This window comes from Diadema antillarum, unplaced genomic scaffold (assembly GCF_040938485.1).
Source record: "Diadema antillarum isolate AM-2024a unplaced genomic scaffold, OU_Dant_1.0 scf00000132, whole genome shotgun sequence".
NCBI classification, from domain to species: domain Eukaryota; kingdom Metazoa; phylum Echinodermata; class Echinoidea; order Diadematoida; family Diadematidae; genus Diadema; species Diadema antillarum.
In genome coordinates, this window is record NW_027271021.1 from 1,019,498 (window position 1) to 1,025,537 (window position 6,040).

Below are 6,040 nucleotides of genomic sequence, written 5' to 3' on the forward strand. Positions count from 1 at the left end.
TAGATTATGTTCCGCAAACTCATGTTAAGTATCTATTTGGGGGAAATTGGAATTAGTGAGGCGCATGAAGTATAGAGCAACTCTTAAAAGGTGCGTAATAGTTTGCTCACGACGTCAAAGATATTTGACATAATACTTTAGAAGAAATGTTATACGCGCCCCTTAGAAAACATGTTAGATGTCTTCCACCAGCATTAAAATGAAGTAACTTTTTTTTTCTCACGCACAACTATTAGAATTCGGTCATACTGTCATTGATCCATCGCTTTTGATGAACTACTTTCATTTTCTAATAACTAGCTCCAGGGGAGTTCGTAGTCCTCCAATATCATTAATCTGAATGTGTATGCTCGTATCATTGCGTCTGGGTTTCGGCTATGCGTCTTTCTACCACCGTATAGTGTGGCTGGTGGCTGAAAAATGGAAGAGAAAAGTTTTCCAATGACGACAAAAGTCGTTGCCAGCGCCCCGGCGCCCATGCGGCTAGATGCATCCATCACTTCGAGACAGCCGCTACAAACTTATTCGATGCATGATATCGACAGGTGGGAAAATCAAACGTCTTGAAGCCAGACTATTATAGAGTATAGGCACATTACGGTGAATCACAAGGCGCCTGAACTTTGTTGCAACCTGATTTTTCCTGGCATTTTCTCTCGTATCGCACCAAATCTCTAGACTCAGCAGGATCGCACACCGCTGAGAAATTCCAGAAAAAAACTCACCTGCTGTTTCTCTCGAAGTTCTCCGGGTAGACTTTGTAATATGCCGCTAACATAACATACGGAATAAGCATGGGGTTTCTTCTCGTTTCCTCTCCTTTTGCCTCCAATTTTGTGAGCTCGTCAAATATTTTACCGGGGTTTGTTTGCCCAGCCTTCAGCAAAACTAGCCTCATGCGGAGGCAATCACTTAGGAAAGATGATGCCGAGAGTATAAGCGTGGTGAATTGGCCAGTAATTAGCCTTTGATGAACTTTGATTGTGAACGAATAGATTTTGACGATCATGGGGTAATAGGAGGGGATATACAGGTAAGAAAGAAAAAAAAAAAAGAAATGCCTGTGAGTGGTATAGACGCCCCACCCAGGCCTTCTCCTCATCTCCATTATTATGCTTGAACCTTGACTTTCAGCCTTCATTCTTAAATGAATGAATGAATGAATGAATGGAATGGAATGTTTCCCCGTCCGACAGGTACATGTCACAAGGTGTGTAAGGTGTCTGCGGGTTCTCATATCTCGTGTTCTTCCAATGCTCGCCTGCCAAGTTCCTTCTCTGATGCGACGCCGCAGTGGTATATGTATTACAGTTCCACTCCATTTTATCAGTTTTTCCTGCACCATCTGCGCTGTACGAAGAGTCGCATTGAACGTTTGTCTCTTTGAGCAGCCGGATTTACAGGTGACAAACCAATGTCTAAAATGAATTTTACACACTGGAAATCACATTTATATAGTAATTATATTATATTATAATAAAACTAAATTCGAGTTGAACATGGCTGTGGAAAATATTGAACACCTGGCTTCACGTTGTACGTGATCTACATTATTGTTTCAGTAGGCTTACTTGCTTGTAGTCAGTGGGGTGCAGTCACATCTCTTTGTTTCAGATAATCAAAGTTCCGTTCCCAACCCATTACTGATAAGAGTGATGCTTCAGTACAAGACAATGGGAAAGTATAATAATTGACTTTCTGATACCTACGCGCGTTTTATCCCAACTCTGATCTCGATCAAAATCAAATAGTATGCAGATTACCCAAAATGATCTCGTAACGATTATGCTGATTCCTCGGGCACCAGTTTTCACCGCAAACACCTTTCTCCTCCCCCATTATACCTACTTATTTTGACAGGAATTCATCAAGAAAATCACAATCTTTCTGCGCATCGTGTATCATCTCAGAGTTGTCATAATTCAGCGTATAGATGGCGCCCTTCAACAAAGTAGTGATCTCGTCATGCTCTACCGCTGCAGTATAAATTCGCATTCATTATTATAACATTATTTTCTCTTCATTTCATAAAGGCCAAAAACAAAAAAACAAAAAATCTGAAGTGATTTAACCTTTTATCAATGCAAATGAAATGCATTTCTTGACCACGATATCTGACAGTCCCATAATGCCGCCCATGTATCACGATTTTCACAACCATGTAGGCCTACGACGTACATGATTCTGAACCTATATCTCTGTCAGTGATGTATACACAGGAAGGCAGCACTCATCTTATAAGGATTGTCTGACACGGATTTGCAATGAGCTCTTTATCCTGTAATACGGCATTGATCTTTTCACATACAAATTGTAATTAAACAAAGAAGCGAAAAATATATCAGGTGAAACAGTCACCTCTGCTTTTCCAAAATTAATCACTATTGCACATGAGACCAACATTCAAAATAAAGACAAATAGGGCACATCGAAATGGTGGGTGTAATCAAAAGAGGAATCCGTGGTATAATAATGAAAGAAGAAAGTACAGACACAGCGCAGGTGGCAAAAAGAAGTGGAAACAGAGATAGATTTAAAGAAAAGTTACGAAAAGATAAACACAGAAAGTTTTCGCAATTAGTAAGACAATAACAATTATAACACGGTGACGACAAATGATTATGAAGAAGTAATAATTTCTTGGCCCAGAAATAGAACAAAAATGGGAAAATCTTGAGTGTAGGAACATACCATAGCATATTAGTCTCAATGGTGTGATGCCAATGATAACCAGAGTTTGCGAGGTTTGTTTGATTTGCTTTGTTTGTTGTTGTTTGTTTTTTTCGTTTTGCAAAATTTCCTTTAGGTAATACTTAATTTGATATGCCATTCGATATTTTTTTTCATTTTTTTTTTCATCATTACCACTAATGATTATAATGATGAATACATTTCCTATAAGAAACGATGAACTCAAATTGAATCCCTACATGCAGAAGAAGAAGAAGAAGAAGAAGAAGAAGAAGAAGAAATAAATATAAAACAAAAAATGTGTTAGACCACAGGAAGCCATAGTAGAAATTCAATGAATCGCTTTGTCTGTAAGCGGATATCGCCCTCTTGCGGTGAGGTGGCCAATGAAAGAGAATCGCTGAAGAGAACATAATGTTGCTGCAACACTATGAGGGTTCAACAAACTATGTTCTCGAGGGTGCTGTTCGTTAATTCCGAACGGTCGTTAATCCGAAACACGCAATTCCCTATACCTAGAGGTTCGTTAATCCGAAAATGAAAAAGGGTTCGTTAATCCGAAAATTTGTGGCGTTATTCCGAAGGTTCGATATTCCGAAGATTGGTTAATCCGAAAATGAAATTCGGAACAATGAACCCTCGGAATAACGAATCTTAGGAATAACGAGCCTTCGCAATAACGAACCTTCGGAATAACGAGCTGTAACCGTTCTCGAGACTGCATTATTTTGTATAAATTTTCTTCGCCTTCTTTTTGTTCTTGTCCTATCTTTCCTTCTTTCTTTCCTTTTTCTTCTTTCTTGGCTTTGCTTTCCTTCTTTCCTTATTCTCCCATTGGTGTGTGCAAATAATATGCCTGTCACAAAAACTGTGTTACTTTGACAAAGCAGGGGTGGATCCAGGGAGGACCGCAACCGGCACACGCCCCCCCCCCCTTTATTTTTTGTTGAAACAAAAGAAATAAAAAGAAAAAAATGGGGGAGAGGGGCGTGCGCCCCCTTTAATTTTGTAAACACGCCCCCTCTTTACGGAATTCCTGGATCCGCCCTGCAAAGATTTACCAACTAGACCTATATCCATATCCCCCTTTCACTAATTGCACGCAAGATTATAATCATTGCGACACAAGAATCATTTAACCCTTTCTATGTCAATGACTGAAATGTGCACAAAATTCACACTTATACCTATGGACAGGAAATAAATGGGGCACACAGAGGGTTAACGAAAAGAATAAATATTTCAATTTTCGATTTCATTTCAAAGGAGGAATAATAATAAGGCCTATGCAGTGGATCAGAGAGGTAACTTATACAATATAATCACTAAAGACCAAGATTATTCTATTCAGGGCCCCATGCAATCACACATTTTAAAAAAAAGTCAGAGTGCCCTGTTGCATAAAACCATTACCGCTGGACTTACCGCTCCTTTCTAGCGGTAAGTCTTCAAATTAGCGGTAAATTTTATAATCCTTGATGCTGATTGGCTGTGATGCCTAATTTTGACGGTAGTTAATTACTATTGAAATTCAATAGTAAGTTTTATGCAGCGGGCCCCTGATCAGAATTTGTTTTTATTCAGGCATTGCATATGGTATGCTCTCTCAGACTATACAATATAGACACATCGCAACAAAAAAAAAAGAAGCAAAAAAGCAATAAAACAAAACAAAACAAAACAAAAACACTGTGTGAAAAACGCTGGCAGGCCTACATTGCGGTTCTAAGTTCACTACAATGCAAACATAAAGGAGCGTAATCTCACAAATATGAGTACAACTCAAATAAACCATTGCACGCTTATCAAAATGGTCTGGATGGGTTTGACGAGGGTGTGTGTCTGAACTCGTGCTATACAATGTACATAATGTGTATATATTTTGTTTGACGCACCTGGGGATTTAATCCGGGAGTGGGGGTGTCAGCTCTATCCTACCAAGCACCCTACCCCCCCCCCCCCCCCCCCAAAAAAAAAAAAAAAAAAAAAAAAAACATTTATTTGTTTCATAAACGATTAGGGGAAAAAGACATGAAACGAGGGGTGGGACTCAGGTGATTCCTTGATTCCCCCCACCCCCGATTCCTTGTCTAGTAAACTTACGGAAGATCCACGCGAAGCGAGACCTGAGGCGGTTACTGTCTGGACTTCCGTGTTTACGCTTCCGTTGCTTGCAAACGGAAAGAGCGCCATCTTACTCGGTTCTCACCAAAGATTATAACAGAGATACTAGTAAGCGTCTTTGGTTCTCACGAACATAAACAATGCGTACTGCCACAAGTCTGAGTTTCTACTGGGTACATACAGTGACATGACATCTTCGTCTGCTAGACCTACAGTCATTAACACGCTCAGGGAGGTGCTGTATCAGAGGCCTACCGCGTCGACCAACCTCAGCCAGCGCCAGCGAGCGGCGTCCATAGCAAAGGCGGATACATCAGGTGGACGTCGAGGGAGAATCGAGAAAGTACTCTTTTTGGGTAAGGAGCAACAACTTGTTGTGAAGATTTCTAGTGCCAGATTTTTAGGGGTTCTACATCTTTTGTTCAACTGCCATTCCCCCAAGATTCACTTCAGGGAGGGATTTTAATGAAGAAACTGACTGGTGCAGTGGGCCATCCAGCCGGCTGATCACTGCACAATGAATGAGTAAATTTACTGAGTAACGGTTGGTAGTGACTTTCTTTAGTGTGAGTGATAATACGTCGAATCGTCCATCAAATCATATATGTTATGCCAGGGAGAGTCAAGGAACCCCCATTTGTTTTCGTCACCCAACAATATGGCCAAACAGAGCTCACCTCGGAGCTATTACCTTGGTCTATCCCGCTCACTCCTCGTTGTTGTCTATAGACAATATTAATGCCAATCAGTATCACATATTATATTCCACATACTAAGAATGTTGCAATAGGATTGGTCCAGAGCTGATCACGTGATGAAGCGTAGTTTTGCCCATCACATCACCTGAGAAGAAAAGTTCGTTACACTCTATGTTGATATGATAGTCCCTTTTATTTCGCTGATCTCCACACAGTCCACACAGTCCTAACGCAAGATGAGTACGCGCGAAATAAAAGTGCATTGCACTGTGGACTATCATGTGACCTAGGTCACTTGATAGTACACAGTGCAATGCACTTTCACTTCGGTGCCGCGCGGTGCGCACAGCAAATTCATTGTTTTGTCGTTTACGCGCACACGTAGCCTATAAGCCCTAAGGATACCTAAAGACAGCTAAAACGGTTTCAGATGTGGAATAAAATGGGAATTTCTAGGACCCTAGATGTGGAATATAAAGCAAATAATCAACTTTTAGTTTAAGGCAATGAGACAAACTATCACTTCC